General features: G+C 32.3%; 1 long non-coding RNA gene across 1 annotated transcript in view; it reads right to left on the reverse strand.

Annotated features, from left to right (window-relative positions):
* LOC140671903 (uncharacterized) overlaps positions 1-20,263 on the reverse strand; it is a 43,198-nt gene extending 22,935 nt beyond the window's left edge. Inside the window, exons 1-2 of the long non-coding RNA XR_012047809.1 lie at positions 20,243-20,263; positions 4,037-4,201 (exon numbers count right to left, since the gene is read on the reverse strand). This is a non-coding gene — a long non-coding RNA (uncharacterized lncRNA). The remainder of the gene's footprint in view (positions 1-4,036; positions 4,202-20,242) is intronic.
* Positions 20,264-21,178: the final 915 nt, after the last annotated feature.

Consider the following 21,178-nt stretch of genomic DNA (forward strand, 5'->3'; position numbering starts at 1 on the left):
TTCACTGCGATATTCGCCATAAAAGAGATTCATGGAATTTTAAGTGACAACTATTGGCAAAATCAAACAACCACCTATTATCAAACTTATTGTTTAATATTATTCAATAAATTTCAGAATGATCAATGTTATATGAAGCTGAAGTAATACATAATTTTCACGATGTAAAACTCATCACGGATTCGATTTGTAAAAACGCTTCAACTAACATAAATATCTATATATATATATATATATATATATTATTTCCTTGATATCATTATGTGACATAAATTTTCTTGCACTAATTTTTTTTATTTAGATTTTTTTAAAACCAGTCATAGAAAAGAAACAACTATATTTTTAAAGTTTGAGATTATTCAACTGATTAATAATAAGATTATATTAGAGAGAGAGAGAGAGAGAGAGAGAGAGAGAGAGAGAGAGAGAGATATTCCCGTATAATCTAAATAAATAAATTAATTAATAAAGTATATATTTGTATTTATTTTTGTAATGCATGATAAATTGTCAAATCATTGTCAGATATAAAATTTGTTTTTACTGTTACTTTTTATGTCATGTATTGCATAGAAAATTTATTAGCAGTGACATATCCATTGAGTTGTACACTCTTTTTATTTTTATCAATATATATTTACTTCGACATACAGATAGGCGTAATACACATGTATGAAATATACGTAGTACATATATATATTGTATAAGAGTCAAACAATATAGAGCTGTCAGCAATATCAATATTACAAACAATAATTGCGCTTTTATCGAAATATATAGTGCTTTGTGAAAGAGCAAAACTCGAACTGCGAAATGCGATATTCGTCTTTTATCTTGCTTTCATGTGAGTATACAGTTATAAAACGTCACAATGAATGCGGCTACCATATTGTAACACAACAAATTTTTATAACAAATAAATTTCAATTTCAACGATCATGTCTCCTTGATGTGTAAATATTTCTGCAAACTCATTTATGTACATAAGTCTAACGCGTATGCGCATTCCCTTCGTCAAAGTCAGGGAGGAATAAAAATACCTTGACAAAAACTTTTTTTAGTAAATCAGACTTTAACTGTTATTGTATGACAGCATCGAAAAATTTTGCGTTTGATAAAAAAAAATACCATTTTTGTTTGCCTGCTTAAATATCAATTATAATTATAATCGTTACCTTTATTAAATTATCTTACAGAATATGTTACAAAAAAAATTCCTCGTTTTTATTTTTTATATATAGAATTTTATTTGTCAAAAATAAAATACTATTATATGATAGTATAGTATATTATTAAATATAACCTGTTTTTAAACTAATGATGTCATTTATTTTCTACATACGTATTCCAAATCCAAGTATGGTAAATTACATTATTAAAAATTTCATATTTGCGATATAAATAAATGTATTCCATTCACTCCTTGTATATAAAAGCTGTCCAATTAGCATACAAAATATAATGCTTATGACTCCGACCAGCAACACAATGCCGAAAATACGAAGAATATCTCCATCTCTCCGCGATAATTAATTCGCGAGTAATGCATGTAGCACGCCGAGCGCGTTAAGCAACCCCCGCGGGTACAGCACGCCACGAGCAAAACAAGCTTCATTGTTGATAGTTCCTCGCTCGCGCGAGAAATATTTCCTTCGAGCGCTCCGCGAAACTCAGACTACATGAAAAAAAAATAAAGAAAAAAAAAGAGAGAGAGAGAGAGAGAGAGAGAGAGAGAGAGAAAGGAGAAAAAAAAGATGCTACTCCTCCGATTCATTATCCGCTTTATCGAAGCGCGCTCTTTTCCCGTCATATATAATCGCCCCCCGAGCCATCGCTGTCCGCCATCGTCGCTCGTGAGTAAATCGCGGATGACAAGCGTATATATACACGGAGACGTGCGTACACCCTCTCGCAAGCGATGGTTGATAAAGGGTGAGAAGGGGAAACGGTTCGAACGAGGATACGCGAGTCGGCAATAACGGACGGGGCGAATGTCCGCACAATGGACCGTTTCGACTGGCGTGCGAGAGATTGTGTAGTGCACGCGTTAGAGAAGAGGGTTGGGTGGGTGTGTGTGTGTGTATGTATGTGTATTTGTCCAACGGAGGAGGATATATTTCGAATATATATTTGAACTCGCGCACTGCTATCGACGCGCTTCATAACTGATCGTTCGCCGATTCGGCGGCCGTTTTGTGCGCCCGCCAAATTAAGCCACTATTAAAATAATAATCTCGTCCATCCCCTTCGCGCTCGTGGTACTCAGCCACCCCCTCGTGAAAATGGACGCGAACGCGATCGACGATAGTCGTACACCGGACCGTCCTCTTGATTATCCATCGACGCCTGGGATTATTCCCGACGGACGCAATTATGAGCGTCGTCGCTGGAGCATCACGTCCCTAGACCGGTTTAAGCCAATTTCATACGGATCATTGATTCTACCAGCGATTTTCAAATCTGTCTCGTTTGTAAATGATAATATTAATTACTCAACAAATTCTCGAAATATATAAGTACATAAATGATCAATTTATTAATGATTTATTTGCTCGATAAATTATTTGGGCAACTTTTGATTTTTTGCAAAAAGTCAATTTAAAGATACAAATGTAATCATATTCATAATATAAATTTAGATAAATTAGAAACATCTGTTTTACTTTAAAAAATTGAATTGAAAATATTATATTCCTTAATAAAAAAACAAGATAAAACGTATTTCATCGAAAAAATTGAAGAATATATTGAAAATATCATATTCCCTAAAAAAGATATACAAAGATAAAACAGTGTATCTAATTCATCAAAAAAATTGAAAAATATTAATATGTCTCTCTCTCTCTCTCTCTCTCTCTCTCTCTCTCTCTCTCTCTCTCTCTCTCTCTCTCTCTGTTAGTAAATTGTTTATTACGTCGGCTATTAAATTGCCATGATGTATTCAATTTGAATAAAAAATATTGTAAATTATTAATAGATACAATTAATAGAATTCAATACTAAGATAATTTAATACACTTGGACAAGTCTACTTTAACAATAAGTGACAGAAAATAAATGTTTATAAAAGAGCCGGTAGACAAAATTTTAACACAATTAGGATGTCGCTCAAATGTTCCCTTTTCACGAATGACTCAAAATGTTCTCCTGTAAAAACCTTCATTTAGAAGGTTGTCCTTTCATCGGCAACGACGTGTTTGCCCTAACACACTTTGCGATCCGACTTACAACCCGTGCGAAACCGGCCTTATGAAACATGTCGCTGAAGGATTCTCTCAGGAAGGGGAGATTAACGCCCCTTCGCGTGTTATCGAATTGTGTAACTATCACAATTGTGTTGTAAGCGCGATTCTCAATTGAAAATGACATTAATTCTCAAAAGAAACGGTTTCGTATTCAACCCCAAATTCAATGAACAATGGAAAAAAATCTACCGTTGAGGGAATATGTGATTATTGCGTGATATACATGAATAATGCTAAAATTTATAACGGTTATCAAATAGTAACTCGATAATAAGATCCTTTCTGTAACTATTTCGATCTTTGTTCTTGCCTTAATAAGAAAAAATGAAATTTATAAAGCGCATGGGTATAAGCAGGTGCAGAAAGATTTCGAATTACCTCTTCTTTGTGCACGCTACAAATTCGTGCAGCTGATAATAATGGTTTTTATATTCGAATACATGAATGAGCTATACATTGTAAAGTTCCGTCAAATTATTTCCACTAAATCGTAGTTACCTATGTATGTAAGAAATATATTTATTAGCAAAAATCAAAATATATTTAATAAACACTCATATTCTCCTCCATTTGAAATCGCTGGGGTGTAAATTACATTTCGCGTGATTACCTCTGAATTAAGCGCGCAGAAAATAAAAAAAATATACCGTATCATGTATGATAACGCGAAAGGTCTCGGGAGGTTAATGATATAAGTTGTTTTGACGTTGGTCCAGACAAATCCCCAAGCGGAGCGCGAAAAAGAATGCATTAGTCTGCTTAATACACGCGTGCAACGAACCATTACTCACCCTCTCGTCCATTTGGGGATACTATATTCCGCTGTCACTAATAAATCTTTATGAGGATTTGTAGCAGATAAAAGACAAATGATGCAGCGGCATTATGTAGGTCAGGATTATCAGCTAGTGCGAAAATCGATACGTGCGTTTGTCATTTTTCCGTGGCGTCGTAATCTGCAAGTGAAATATGATAAAATATTAGTTGTGCCGGACACTCGTTTCTCTCCTTTCTGTTTTCGCGAGAATAGATTACCAGAAGCCACGCAGTGTACGATAACGAAGCTACGTAACGGGATAGCGAAAATAAAAAGTGTAATAACGAGTAGTCGGCAAATTTTTCAATCTAAATTCATACCTAAATCAAGGCTAGTAACGCAAACTCTTATACATCGAATTCAACTTCAACAGATGGCATGCATACATGCTACGAATGAATTAAATGCAAACATTGCCTGAACAAAGTAATTCTCTCATTGTAGTTATTAAGAAAAAAAAAACATATTTAATACATGTGTGTAAATATAATTTTCATTATTATATTGAATAAACTTTTTTTTATATTATGTAATTGTTTAATTTTTATAAAATTAGCTTTTAAAACAAACAGAATAACCGTCGTATCGTATAATTTATATTCTCCATCAAAAACGTTGCATACAGGAAAAAAATAATTTATAAAATTGCGCGAACCCTGTTACATGAAAAGCAATTTATTTCTTAAAACGGAAGTCAAATATAAAAGTTATCACGTAATCGACCATCACCTGCAAAAATCGAAGTGCATTCATATACGAGCATTATCTCTATGAAAGCTATAACACACACATGTATATATATATATATATATATATATATATATATATATATATATATATATATATATAAGAGAAATACATTCGCGTATCACTAGAAAATTGCGCACTTGCAAAATAATAATAAAATACAATCGAAATATATAAATATAATATTTTCAATATAGAAAAATTTTAAAAGGTTAATTTTTTTCAACATTTGATTTTTCACGTTTCTCTTTATCGAATACATTAGAAACTTCTATTAGAAGATGGAATCATTAAAAAAAAATATTCATGAGATCTTAAAAAGTATAAATTAAGTACATATTTCATCGACTGTGTAACATTTTATCTCTTTTAAAATTTTTGTAAAACTTCCTGATTCATCTATATCGTTAAAAACAATGGAAATATATTAGGTCATGTTGGATGGAAGATCTTGTATATAATAAATAGCAATAATAATAATTGTAAAAATTCTGGTATTACAATTGATAAGTAAAAAACGAGAAAGCACTATCTTTTTTAATTATAAATATTTCATAAAAAATAATATTTACATATTTCAAATATTAATTTCACTGAAGTTTAAAAAGAAATTTAAATCGTAAAATAGCTTTATACGAATAATATCAATTTTAATCAGTTATATTTATCACACATTAATCAACTATATAATTAATAATATATTTCATATAATATTTTCCCTTAAGCAGTACGATAACACCAGCATTAATCTATACTATTTACACTGTTATTGTAATATTGAATTAAGCTGTTAATTAATATGTATATCAATGACTAATATAAATTATATTTAATGTGGATAATATCATATCAGCTTTATATAATCACCGTTTCACGTTAAATCAGGTCCAATACGTTGCAACATAACTTAAATGATTTATCATAAATATTCAACCTAGATTACACGGTTGCCTGAAACAAAATATTTTACGAAAACAGTAACATTTTTAGTCCGGAAAAAATTCAGCAAACAAATTAATGCATATATCGTATTTTTCAGCCTCTTTGCAACGGCGTCAACATGGCAGGCACTCCACTACGGAGTTGTAAAAACTTCGGTTGGAAACATAATTACCTGACACAGACATATGTTACATTATCACAGAGCGGGGTGAACGCGGATGAAAAAGCAACCCGAAAAATTTCTATGAATAATCTCGACATTTTTCGAGTACAAACCAGTGATTACTCTAGAGATACTTTTACATATTACAACAACAAGTCCACAAAATTAAGGCAAAATATTACAACGTCTCTTGATACAGTGTTTTCCGAAATCGAATCTGATTTATTTGAGTATAAAAATGATTTATTTATTATACTGTGATTGAATGTTAATTTGGATTGTACATATATTTCTTTTTATATAATGGTAATATTTATACAACTATTTTCTCACATAAAAACTATCACTATTACTTACGATCTGCTACGTAGGTAACTGTATTTTGCTTTTCTTTTCAAGTATGTCTGGCGGAATAATAGCGAGTCTCTACGGCCAATCTGCATTAAAACCTACGTGAAACCGGGAAGAATCGAGCAAAAACGGGGCTTTTTCAAGAGCTACCCCATTTTCTTGCCTTCTTTCCTCTCTAAAGATAATAGACGCATCCGAGAATAAAACACATTGTTCCATGTACGCTGCATTGTTTCTCGACCAACATCTTTGACATGCTAGTAAAGTGTATCTTCGCTTTCGGCGATGCCCCCGTTATATGGCCCGCGTTCTACGTGTATACGACCGAGGTTACGGCCTCCTCGTCCTGTTTCTGCTTTGTTACACTTTGATACAGCGCCTTGGTTTTCCGGTGATACGCGTATATATGTCGTGTTACGTCGGCGAATCGTGACAAATGAATTCGTTCCGGAGATACCCCTGTTTTCAGGTTCCCCTATCACGTTCCTCGTTGCTACTATCAAAGTCAGGTGAATTGTAAGACGAAAAAGAAATCCGGGTTACCAGGTTGTATGTACGTAACGAAGATTTAACTGAATTTGACTTGTTACTATTCTCAAAAATATTATATATCATACTAAGGAATTTTCAATCATAAATTATTAGATTATTAGATTCAAAGAATTATTATATAAGCATTGATAGAAATTCAGATTGCATCTAATATGTTTCTGCGATCCATTCTATTCCCGAGCAGCAATAATTCTTGAAAATTTCTCAGAGCTCGTTCGTGTAACATAGGTAATATCACAAAGTAAGACATAAATACATATTGTTAGTTCATTCGTAGCAATTATCACGCTGTAACTGTAAGATTTATATATTTAAATTTATATAATTATCTCTTGTCTTTTCTCTCTTGTGCAAATTCGATGGTAGATAACGATGCGCAGGGTGTTATTAAGAAACCCTTAAAGTTATATACGCGGAGATAACTTTCGAAATCACTAAGATAATAACGATCAGATATACCGAGCCGTTTCATGTTGCAAAGCAGCCCGAACTATAATTATAATAAGTAACCTGACGAATATTGATTTTCCAATAAAATAAAAGGATCATCAAAATCCTGACGATTGAATTAGAACAAGAAAGATCATCATACTTCGCGCTTCGTTCTAAAACATAGTTATAACTTTGATGGAGTGATTGGTTTAACTTTACTAGCTAGTGTGTCGTGTTGATATTGCCGCTAATTTTGAAAAATTTGCATTTCGCAAATTTATCGCAATCTATGCGTTTTAATTGCTATTTTTCTATTGCTCTTCATTGTGTTTTTCTGCTTTTCCAAAACCAATTACGCGCTTATCCTTAAACATAATCTTCATCTCGTGTTTCTCTTACATCGAATTTGCAAAATAATAAACAGCTAATTATATCGTTTATACCTTTGCATATATTTTTATTCATTTATTTGTTAATTCCGTCTACGGTCTCTGCAGTAGTATCTGCAAAGATAAATACTGCATAAACTTTTAATCAGAGCTAATGCAAATTTGACGTTGCTTGATGTAGACTGGTCTTTCGCGCCTTTTAGTTTTTCTTCAATAAATTATGTTGATCTGATTTGATCCTAAGCGAACCATTGAAATTACTTTTCTCTTTTATCTCGCAAAAAATAATTTTGCGTAATGTATTAGTATTTATTTTATGTATATTATGTTGCAAAGACATGATGTTTTTATAATTAACCTCAGAGCAAATAGAAAGGTATATACGTACATATATGGAAATATATTGATTGATATAGGGAATATCAATTATATTAATAATAATTTATTTCGTTCAACATTTTGAAGAGATGGAACAAAATAAATGTATACGCTAAAAATCGAAAGAATATTTGTCAGTGTTCGCTTGCGCTTATAATTCGACGAATAATTTGTTAAAGTCCGAAGGGAGAAGATTGCTCGAAACTCATCGGCAACTCTCGGCGCCTAGGAAGAATCCTAAGAGATTAAGATTTTTCAAAACATCGTAAATCAATCGTCCGTGAGTCGGCGACTAGCTCGAATTTGATTTGCACGCGTAAGTACACGAAGATCGGCGCCGGTCTCTTTCTCTCGCTAAGCCCGTCGTTTCTACCCGGTAAGTGCATCCTGACCGGTACGAATTACTGAATTTCATTTCTTCTTTGTTCCGGAGCTGCGCCGCGCGTTTCGAGAGATATACGGCGTTCGAGCCGCGCGCTTAATCCACGTCCAGCGGTCGACGGAGGTAAATGTCTTCATCGATTAAGTTATCGTTTACCGTGCCACGCAACCGAAAGCAAGCTCCGTATTTCTCGCGGGCAAGAATCCCGCGATCGGGGGGGGGGGGGGAAAGGCAAGGCACACCTCTCGTGAATCGTGTTCAGCGAAAAACCACCTCCAAACGCTGCTCCAGCAGATAATCCTGCAAATGCGCTGACCGAAGAATTACGAGAGAGTCGTAACGCGCGAATCTTCAGCATCCAACCAATCCACCACCAATCACGATAAGTAGTCGCGAATGATAGGTATATCCGAAGTTGAGCGCGTGGTCCCCGGGCGATATTTCACGAAAGAGTTTTCACCCCCTCCCCCCGATCGGAAGTCCTATCGAGCCTCGAGAGTCATCCCCACCCCCCCTCCGATTTTATACTTATCCCGCGAAAGTCTTTGACATTATCGAGATTCCCGAAAGCACCTAGAACGCATTGCAATTTTGTTCCATTTCTTTTTCTCTCCCTTTCTCCGTTCACTTTGTTCCCGCTCCGTTCTTTTATCCGCGCCGCTGTTTGCTCTCCTTGTTTGCGACCCACCCTTTCTCATGCCTTCCTCTCACCCCTCATTTTGCGTTCGTTCAAAATACCGCGATGTGGCGAGAAATAGAAAGGAAAGGAGGGGAGGCGAATAAGAATGCCTTTGGAGTCGGGTAATTTAACAGATGCCAGATGAGATAAGATAGCCTCGCGGTTAGGTTGGTGCTGTTGCGGTTCACCTTACAACTCGGCTGCAATGTTGAGCGAGCCTCCATTTCGTCGTGTAAACACGTCCTGCACGATGCACCCGCATGAGACTTTCAAGAAAATGCCTGGATCCGACACGAAGAAAGCTCTAGATTCGAGTTTCGCTCCAATAAGTCGGATATTTCTACGAGATGAAAACGTCATCGGATTTCAATTGGAAACGATCGTGACAATTTCTGGTGCGTAAGTAGCTACGACATTCCACCTTTTTTTTTTTCTTTCCTTTACGCTTCTATTCATTTACAAATCCCTTTTGAATTTTCCAACTAATATATTGTAAAAGAGAGAATTTGTTTGGTTTATAAAATGGTTTATATAAAAAAAAAAAATTTATCTGTTTTACTAAGGACAGATCCATTTATCCGCAACACAAAAAATATGGAAGTAATTACATTCAGAGTGATACATAAATAAATGTTGTTTTCAAAACACCTACCCCATAAACTAACAATATCGCTTTCAAAGCGACAAACACAAATATTCGCAACGATTTTTTAACACGTCACAGAAAAATTAAAAATAAAAATATAGAGATGCATTTCACGAATAAACAGGCTGGAGCGTGTCAAATCACGGATCTTTTAAAAATACCAGAGAAAAATATTTTTAACAAAAATAGAGCGAAAAATACGAGAAAGAAGACTGAAAACTTACGATGAATCGCTTGTCGCATGTGCGTGTATTTTTCCAAAATATACAGATTACTAAAATATATCTTTCTCTGAATATTTTTTACTGCTATTATTACATATGATTATACATATATCAATCTTTCCGTATTTTTACGTGTACGTATACGTGAAAAATAAAATATCATATTCTCTAGAAAAGGAGAAAGATACACTGATAGGATAAATATAGAATATTAGATTAAAGAAAGTTTAAAGAAAACCACAGTATAATTAACTCAAAATTTCCTGAATATTAAATTCACATCCAATTACGATTACTTTGGACTATTTGGATGTGTGAAGTTAGCACTCCGAAATGAAATAGTAATTTTTATAGTTCTGATTAAAGTTCTAGCTTCTTCTTAAAGAGTTTAAGAGTTCTTTATAAAAAATAAAAAGACTTTCGTCGATTAAAACGGTTTCAAATTTGAATTTAAAAATTGGGGTGCTAATTTCACATCGAAAATCGAGATCGAGAAGTTCTGAATAGTTTATTTGCTTTGTTTTTATGTGCTCTGTTACTCATTAAAAGTTGAACAAAGACAGAACGACACTGTTAGCGCTAATAGTATCTCCCCGAACGCGCCCTAGAGCACATAAAAACAAAGCAAATAAGTTATTCAGAACTAATCGATCTCGATTTTCGATGTGAAATTAGCATCCCAATTTTTAAATTCAAATTTAAAACCGTTAATTGACGGAAGTCTTTTTATTTTTTATAAAGAACTCTTAAACTCTTTAAGAAGAAGCTAGAACTCTAATCAGAACTATAAAAATTACATTTCGGGATGCTAACTTCACACACCCGGACTATTTATAATAAAAAAGTGTGCCTACCTGATATTTAATTCTTATTAAATATGTAATCTAGATAGCATCCAGGAATTTAGATCGATTACACTTGTTCCATTATTATTTTTAGCAAAAGCATTGTCAGAAATTTAATATTAGAATTATATAAAAAAAAAAGAATCATGATTACGGCTACGATCCGATGGCTGCACGGACCTAAAAATTCCACGGCTCATTTAATATCTCGAATCATTTATCGTTCAAATTGTCGCATAACTTTACTATGTTCTGTGAAACCACCGGTTTTATTGACAGCGGTCTGAATTAGGGTGGTCGCTGACTGCGGAGAAATGGCCCGCAGAAATGAACCTTTCACAGATTGCTTTTGAAAAAGAGCGCCGTTTCGTCATAAAGAAACTCGAGATAGGAATGCATACACATATATATATATATATATATATATAAAATATACCTACGGGACCTGTGTATACGTAAAATTACTTCGAAAGTAAACGAGCAATGATAAAATAGGAGCAAAGTGTCAGACAAAGATACCGTAAGGTAGAGTGAATCGTACTCGGGGGACAGAAAATTTATATCCGAGACACAAGTGAATACGATCGATAATGCGATATGCAGTGAAACTTTTATATCGTGAAAGTAATAAAATTGCATGATAAAAAATACATTTGATTTCGAGAATGGAAAAATAAGTTTGGAATTGTATTTCGTGTTTGCGCATGATCTTCAACGATTCCTTCGTGTTTGTTCGTAACATCTTCCTGCGGAAACATTCTATCTGTACTACTCATAGTATAATGCACTCAAATATATTTCATCTATTAGGCTAACTTTATGCTACGATCGTGCAAACACATGCTTGAATGCACGAACTCTTCAACGTAGGACAAAGTCGATTTAGTTGGCCCAATTTTCGTTTCGGCGTAGTTAATACAACTCCGAACTCTCCGGTAAATGATGTTTCGGAAGTGCAAACACTCAAAATCAAAGTCATATCTCGCTACAAAGTATTACCGATTCGTACTTGACATACTGTCGGCTGAAATTTCAACAACTCTTTCACCAAAATGTAAAACGTACGCGAAAAGCTTACCAATTCATAAATTCAATAAAGGTGAAAAAATATTTAATTAACGTTATGTATAATGTAACAAAAAAATTTTTATTACGTCGGATATATCTTCGATTTCTCGCGAGCAATATAAATAAAATTATGCAACGCTGCGTATTTTAACAAACATTTATTTCAGCCAAACGAGTGTTTTATGTAAATTCATACGTGATTATTAATTAACGCTTGATTTTCAATATAATTTGTACAATGCGCTTAATATCGCATGCTGAAATATTCATTATGACTATCTGATAAATATATCTATCACTATATTACGCATGCAATTTACTAATGTTAATAAAAAATGGGCAAGACAATATTCTATTAAAATTTATTTTTAATCTGTCAATTTAGAATTCGTAAAGTTTTTATACTTGTCAAAAATAATAAATTTTCGTTTATCATATTTTTTTTTTTATAGAATCTATTCTTTCGAATAAATAAATATGAAAAAAATCTTCAACATTTCTCAGTAAGCCGTCGATGCCATAATTTTCAATTGCAAAATGTTAATAAATAAATCCGTTTTTTATTAACAATGAAATCTATAAATTTAATGGCAAGTGAACACGTAACACAAATAAATTTAAAGCGCGACTGATAAAATTTTATTAATAACTCTAACATTATCAAATAAGAAGCTTATAGAATATTATAAATTTATGGAATTATATAGAATATTGCATTTTTTAATTTTTGTATTTTTTTTAAGTCTGAATATTGAAGTATGAATGCCAATGTAAAACATCCACACTGCTTATTTTTGAGTATTTTTCCATTTAAATTATCAATTGATACAATTTATGAGAGAACATTTCCGGCGATTTTAACCCGTCAGATATTAATCACGCGACTCTTCAAGGGTTCAATGTACGCGACATCTGGCATTAATTCGACGTTTAACGTTCGGCAGTTCGAATCTAAAGATCTCCGATCTTGCAGAGCGCACGTAGCAGCTCTGGCTCGAATCCCGCATATAATTTCCGTAGGACGAGCTTGGGACCAGAAAAGCATCCACAGGAAGAACGATGGGTGGACGCCTGTAAGTAGTATTTGTGAAATATGGTCCCGACGGAAGCGTTTTTATTCGTATACTTTATATATACCGGAGATCGCCAAAATTCTGACATTTCTATTCGCGACGTCTCTATCAAGTAACGGACGCAGAGATCTGTAGAATTTTACGAGTCACCATAAGATACCAAAAAATAAATCTGATGGTTTATGATTGCTTTTTTTATTATAAATCTCTTATATTCGTGTGCAACATAGTTTTAGTTGTAACTCGAGAAACGTAAATTTTATTAGACAAAATTGGTACAATTATGTTTCCTATAACCATAATAATTATAATCATTGGTAATCACTGTTCAAGATTTGCGACTTAATTTTCTGAAATATATCAAATTATTTATTAGAAAAATACTATTACTACACGTGCCAATTTTAAACAATTTTTATGATACATTTTTGCACATTATCTTAAATAACTTTTCTTTTTCTTAACATTGAAAAATTTAATAAAATTTTGCAACGGTTAGGCTGTTGGCAAAAAAATAACGCGATATTACCTCAATAATAGTTTCTCACGTGAAATGTCGGTTGAAACTTCGCTATTTTATATCTAACTGCCATCGAATATTGTTACGAAAAATGTTCGACATCACGTTTCACTTATCAATGAATCTAGAATTTCAAAAAATCCTACCGTATTGTATTAGTTTGTCGATTATAAAAAAAATGTTACAATGAAATATTACAATAAAAATGTCGACTTTTTCGCATGTAAATTCGACAATGTTCCCAATGTACAATTGTACCGCAAGTATCACATAACTGTACATTACTGTACCTGTTAATGTCATGTGTCACGCAGATCCGAGTCGAAATCAAAGAGTCGCGACGTGATTCTGCGCTAACGCGACTTAATCATCATCAAAGCCCGCTTTAGGTGTACCAACTTCTAGGTCTGCTTGTAACGAGACTTGTAACTTGTTCACCCCCCTAAGTACAATCTGTGCTACACTCCACGTACCGGGAGTACCCGTTCGCGTCCACGCCAGGAGTCACCTATCCGTTTAATCGATGTTTAACGATTCGAGTTCGAGAAACTCGTCGACGAACTTACGGCACAACGAACGGTCCGAACGAACTTCCACCATTGAAGGACCGTTTCGAAGTATTTCAGATGGTTCAGATCTCGACTGTGTGCAAGCGACCCATCTCGATATTGCATTGCACTTTCGAATTTTCAAATTGTGGTGCGCCGAGAGAATAATCGCTAATGAAATACGATAATATACAATTCTTTGCCTTTTCGCTGAGCAGATATGATCATTTCCGCGTATAAAATCAAATCTTAATATTTTAAAATCAAATTACATTTTCAAAATTACAATTTACTTAACAATTTAACAAATTAACAAAATTAATTTATGTATTATTAAAAAGAAAGTAAGCAGAAAAAAATTCAAATTATTTTTTTACATCAGGAATTTAAATTAAAGATAATTTAATTTAAACAAATTTTTTGGTTTCCACCTCCCCTCTATCTTTCTATTTCTCTTTTTTTTTTATAAATGTGTGTGTGTGTGTGTGTGTGTGTGTGTGACACTAACTCTTCACTAATTACTTTTTAATTGGTCTAACAATTTATGTATGTAAAATAATTCTTTTGTATCAAAAAAAATTCATGCGATTGTTAATTATTTCCAAATTAGAAACAATTAAAAAATTATTTATTTTACTAAATTAAGTTTTAAAAATTCAAATACATAAAGCAACATTCTACGTTTAGTTAATAAACTTTGAAGGTAATTAAAAGTATAAAAATTTTAAAATATTAAAATGTTACGAACGGAGATGACACATAAAGTACTTTTAATGAAAATCTCTGCAACGATGTTATTATCGTCCTACATTCTGTGTTGTAATTCCAGCTAGTAATAATTGCTGAGTACGTGAGCGGTCAATTTGCTACGTCTGTTTAATCCAATATCAAATCCGCGGTAACTCCGAAAACGGTAATTATATCTCGCAATTCGAAGCGCTATATCTGCAAAACAAAATAATTGAGAGCTAATTACTGGAGTATTATAGAATTGTTGATTTTTCTTCAATTAGAATTATTTATATTATTTAAAAAAAAATTGTGGTTTTTTTCTTTGTTTTATATATAAAAAAAAAAAAAACAATTAGCATTTATCAAATAACTTTGCCGTTCAATGAAAAATAAAAATGATCGAAAAATTTTTTTCTCTAATAGAATACTGATGGAATAATACACATTTGGAGCTAATCTGATCTTATCTAACCGTACTGCATCGAAGAAAAGAAATCTCGGGCCAGACAAGCGAGAAAATTACGTTCCATCTGCGAAAACATCGAACGAGAAACCGCGATTTTAAATTGAACGAATCGCAATGGCTCTCGCGCAAACAATCGATAAGTAATCAACGCGTGCCGGTCTTCTTTTCTACCTTCTTTCAGTCCTCATTTCCTACCCAACGCTGTAACTTTATATTGACGCAAATAAAAAGCCGGAAGTAACTGGATTTATTATCCGCGAAGTGTATACTGGAAGTTGCTAAGTGCATCCGTTCATAGGATAATATTGTACTCGAGTGTTGTATACGGTAACGTTGTTTTCCAACCTTTGAAGCAGGACAAATTACGTTTTCATCCCAAATAAAGAATAATAACATATGTATGTACAAATATAAAAATACGTATAATAATAACATATATATAATAAACAATTTGTAGATAATGTTTTAACACAATATTGTTTTTTTTTTTTTTTTTTTTTTTGGAAAATATGAACATTGAAAATAAAAAAGATAAAAAATAAGAAATAAAAAGGAAGAGTAAATTTATTAATTTTTCGTTACTTTAGTTTAATTTATGTATTAACTATTATTATAAGATTTACTTGATTGTAACTAAATAAATAAGTGGCATTACAATTTATAAAAAATGGCAGATTATTTTTGGTTATTTTCAGTTAGATAAAAAATAGCGACTATATACACAAGATTATAAAGACATTAAAGAAACGATAAGATAGGAATGCGAGTTCTCTCTCTCCAATTTCTTTTAAAATATCTTCACTGACGCCAAACTGACCGCATAGTAGTTGAGAGTTAAAGCAGACAGAGGAGATTAGGAAACTTCTCTCCCTACAAGTTATTTTATAACAATCTTATACCGATTTATGAGTTAGGTCGTCAGCTGTCAGATCCAAGAAATATCGCACCTCCCGAATGAAACTGGCAAAACTAAAAATACCCAGACGTCGGAAAAATTGATATAAAATATTATTTTTCTCTCTTCCAAATTATCAAATGACAAATTAGTGTCTAAGTAATTTGGCTAATTAATGTCTTGATTAATGCTGTCTAAAGTATGATTAATTGCTTTCTTTTGTCGATATCTCTATTCATCTCTTTTTTCTTTTTTTTTTTTTTGTTTAGATCGTAATATTCTAAAGTATGTACTGAAAATACATGACTGATGCAAGTGTCGACAAATATTTTCGTCATACGTTAGTGGAATAAATGATTATTCGAGGATACAAAATGAACATGGTTGACTGAATAAAAACATATACGCGAATCGCTTTCTTGTAACTGATCCGCAGATCCATCTCGCGAAAAGGATAGAGGTCCTCTCAAATGAAATATTGTCGGTGACTAGAGACGTTTAAGGGGGCGAGCAAACGAATTTACGGTTCGCCGCTAAATCCCATGAAGAATACGTCTGCCCGTGGGAAAGTCGAGGCTGATGGTGCACGTTAAGGTGTGTTTCGCAAGAGCGAAGCGATGAGTCCGCATATCGTCCCGGCTTCAAGTTCCATTTCGTAAAATATTTCTATCTTACGTCACGGCACGGGTGAATGTTGCAACGACGACGTGCTCATCCCAATAAAACGTTACGAAAATTGTACGCAGAGTATGTGTGCAACGGGTTCCACTTCCATTTTCGCAGTTCTCACAAACGAGGAATGTCAGCGCATTTATTCGCATACCATGAAATTTCGTACGCGGTGCGTTCCATAGCGCTCGGTTACGCTTTGCTGATTTTATACTTCGTTAGAATTTCCTACATCGTCATTTTCGTCGTCGGTTTCACTACTTAATGGTAGATGTGTCTTTATTTCGGATGTAAAACGGAATTATTTCCGTAAAAGAACAATTTCACATCCCCTACAGTTAAAATAACTGCATTGTAATATTAGAGAAAAAAAAAATGTAGCGTAACTCTTTATAAAAATGCTAGTTTTACGTAAGATTCATCATTCCAATATTCACAAAAACACAACGAATCTACTGTGCGAAAAAATGGAAAAAAAAGTGAATGCATGAAGAAAGAAAAAAGAAAGTATTAAATAACTGCAAAAAATCTTTTGCTCTTGTCGCGCGTATGCATTCCTTACATTAATCATCAGGCGCAATGTAACTTGCGAAGAATAAAAGCCTTTTCGAATATTTTCCTTATTGTAAAAGCACAATATATTTTTTTCTAGAATATTTAAAATCTTTCGCATAAAACAAATTTACTTCCTCTGTATAAAAAGAAAAGGAAAGAAATTCGAATCAAAACGACGTAGAGATATAAGCTAACAACATTTCATAAAATCTTATTTATTTCATAAACGGAATCTAGCTAATTAAACTAGCGGTACGTTGCGTGTACAACAACGAGCTATCCAGCTTAATTAACTCGTAATTTTGCTAAAAAAAATTTTACGAAGAGCACATGAAATTGCCGGAGGAACTGGAGATAGTCAGCTGTGCGTCGCAACTTCTCCGAATGTAAATTAAAGTGTACTTGTGCTCGCTTTCCCTTCTCTCATTATTTTAAAATTGATAATCAAAATAGCTACGAACAACCGTGATAATTAGTCGCTACAGATAAAATTTATTTGATATTTATGTATAAAAGATACAATTTCAATATTTATCTTGAGTGAATCCGCTTATTGGCCATCGGTTATTTAAATCTCCGAGAGAGATAATATAAAATCTCTCTCTCTCTCTCTCTCTCTCTCTCTCTCTCTCTCTCTCTCTCTCTCTCTCTTTATTTTCGAATATCCAACTCCCTTGTTGTTCGTTATGAATATATTCTAATCAACAGATCTGTAAAAATATAACAATAGATTTCGTTCCGTTACTTCATTTCAATCAATATATAATATATTTCAATATCTTGCTTTTACGTTTGATTTATCGTCGTATTTTTATTTTATCGGTTAAACTATCGATTCTCCTTTTTAAAGTATTTTTAATACATTTACTCAGTTCGCCGACACTATGCAGCATCTCAAATTACTAACAAAGTTTAAAAAGTATTGATGATTTTCATCGCGCATCAATATATAATATAAATTCTTATTATGTTGAAAAGACTATAATTTTCAAAGAATTTTCAGAATCTCGTTACCGTACAACGTCAGTTTTCCTCATAAGCCTGATATTTTAAACCGTGATTCCAAATTGCGGTTTCTTCCTGAAAGCGACAGCCACAGCTTTTTGTCGGCCTTACCACTTGGCAGTGTTCTCATGCGCGCATAACGGACGGGGTTGAGCTTGCATTTTACGTCCACGAATACAATTTAAATCGCGGTAATTTAGAGCGGAATGGTACATTAATTCTATGTAATCATTGAGACATAATCCTTACTGCGAAAATGAGAAATCCATGGTCTATTTAATTATAGCTCCCTAAAATATTTCCAAATTTTTTATAAATGAAAAATATATTTAACGGCTTTTGACGATTCAATTAAAAGAGATCTGCCACGGCATTTAAAATCGATCAAACTCCTTGTTCAATTAAAATTAAGCACCATAGAAGAAATTCTTTAGCAGACAGATAAAAAGCACAATAGATATAAAACTTATTAATTTAAAAATATATACTTTATAATCTATGAGCTTGATATGATTTATTTAATGTAAGAAAGTGTGTGTCACATTTAATTTTTATTTTCTGCGTGCTTTAAGAAACGAAAAAAAATAAAAGAAATTATTTTACTTGATACAATTTACATAATCTTATTTATTAAGATTATTTACTAAAGTAAGTATTTGTATACTCGTAAAGTAATTTTTAAATTCAAATCTTTAAATAACCATCATTTGCATGAAAAATAATTGTATAAAGTTTGCAATTCTTGAATAAATATTTAATTTTTAAATAAGTTATATCTTAACTGTGTCTTGCAAATATATTCATCTTAATCTATCTTTACGATCAAAGTGTTATGTAAGTGTGAAGCTGGCGTCTTTTCATGCAAACTCATTTGCTGTTGAAATTCTTTATTTTTAATCATTTTAAAGTTCCTAATAGATTAAATAAGTAGTTCTGCCTATTAAATAAAAAAAAAAAAAATTGCCCCGGACAAACTGACATGAGATGCCAAGCTCACGTTGCGTCTCATTTTGTCCCTCCAACGATTTTTTAGCATTTCTTGCGAGATTTTAAGCGCTTGAAAGTTTCACAGTAATTTTACAAAAAATTTCTCTATGCGTAAAAATGATTAGAATATTAAATTAAATTGCCAAATTAAATGCTGTCATAATTCGATAAATTTTAATTGAGATTTCATGTTATTCTATAATCACTCAAACTTAATTATTAATTTCTAGCGAGAGTTTTATCTGTAAAAATTATTAGAATATTTATTAAATGAATTAGATCGCCCGAGATATGAGACGTAGTATCAAGGTGAAACATTAGTCGTATTTCGATAGTTCTATTGACTTTAAATTGAGATTACGTGTTATTTCGCAATCACTTTTAATTTCTAATGAAAAAAAGAAATCACTTTTATTTATTTATTAGTTGCTATCCATAACAATTATTAGAATATTTATTAAACAAATTGGATATCGCTGGAGGTATAATACGAAATCTCATTTAAAGTCGATAGAACTATCGAAATACGATTAGCATCTCAGTACTTATTTGTCCAGTACCTTGGACGATCTAACTTGTTTCATAAATATTCTAATAATTTTTATGCATAAAACTGTTTGTAGAACTTAAAATCTGCCAAGAAATGCTAAAAAAAATTATCAGAGAACAAAATGCGCAATATAAATTTGACATCTCAATCCTAAGCTATTTGTTTAATTTAATTACCAGAACTATTTGTTTAATTTATCTACGAGAATTTATCTCGTAGAACTATTAAAAATAAAGCCAAAATCAATAGTTAATGAGTTTCTACGAAATACAGCTTTATATACATCTAAATAGAATTGCACGAATTACGCTATGCAATCACTGCGATAAAAAAAATTAATTTCGTGAATAATACGTAATAAATTTATCTCATTTTGCTCTACCATCCCAAGTCTGTTTATCCTCTCCTAATCGTCTTGGGATGTCATCTTTGAAAGCACTCACAAAACACTTGCACTTAATTATGATCGTGAATATACTAATTAATCAAGTATAACGACATTTTGCACGACACTCCCGATAATAATCGCACTCCTCCGCGTACTTTGTTTTAATTGCGACATTGCGAAAAAAAATATTAGTATTCATCGCGCGAGCACAATCGGCAAATATATAACATAATATTTTCGGATATTACATTATACAAATACGTCGAACCAATACTCGCTTCCGCTGCGCGTTACTTCTCTTTGTTTCGTGACGGAATAATATAATAGCAATTTCTGCACGGAGAAAATATAATTATAAAAATTAAAATATATAATATTTATAATGGTGGAATATACTAACATATATATAAGAAATCACGCGTGATTTTATAGATATGTTAATATATTCCACGTGTGATATTTTATTCAATAATATTATATATGCGAATATTGTATATGAATATTACGTTTTACGGAGGTATATTGTATTTATCTAAATATTTTGATGCATAAATAAATACATAATTATTAACAAATAATAGAATAAATACATAATTTATCATCTTTATAATACGTATATATAGATAATTAATTTATTATAAACGAGCGGAGATATGAGCATCTCACCTCAATACGTTCGGCAGTTCGGATGATCTAATTTGTTTAATTAATATTCTAATAATTTTTGCGCATAGAACTTTTTTTTGTAAAATTATTGTAGAACTCTCAACCGCTTAAAATCTGATAAGAAATACTAAAAAAAAATTGGCGGATAAAATGAGACATATAGCGTGAACTTGATATCAGTTTATCCCGAGCTATTTTTTTGGTTTAATAGCCAAAACTTTTTGTTCAATTTATTAAGAATTCTAAAACTATTAAAAATAAAGA

This window comes from Anoplolepis gracilipes, chromosome 12 (genome assembly GCF_047496725.1).
Source record: "Anoplolepis gracilipes chromosome 12, ASM4749672v1, whole genome shotgun sequence".
Taxonomy (NCBI): Eukaryota; Metazoa; Arthropoda; class Insecta; order Hymenoptera; family Formicidae; genus Anoplolepis; species Anoplolepis gracilipes.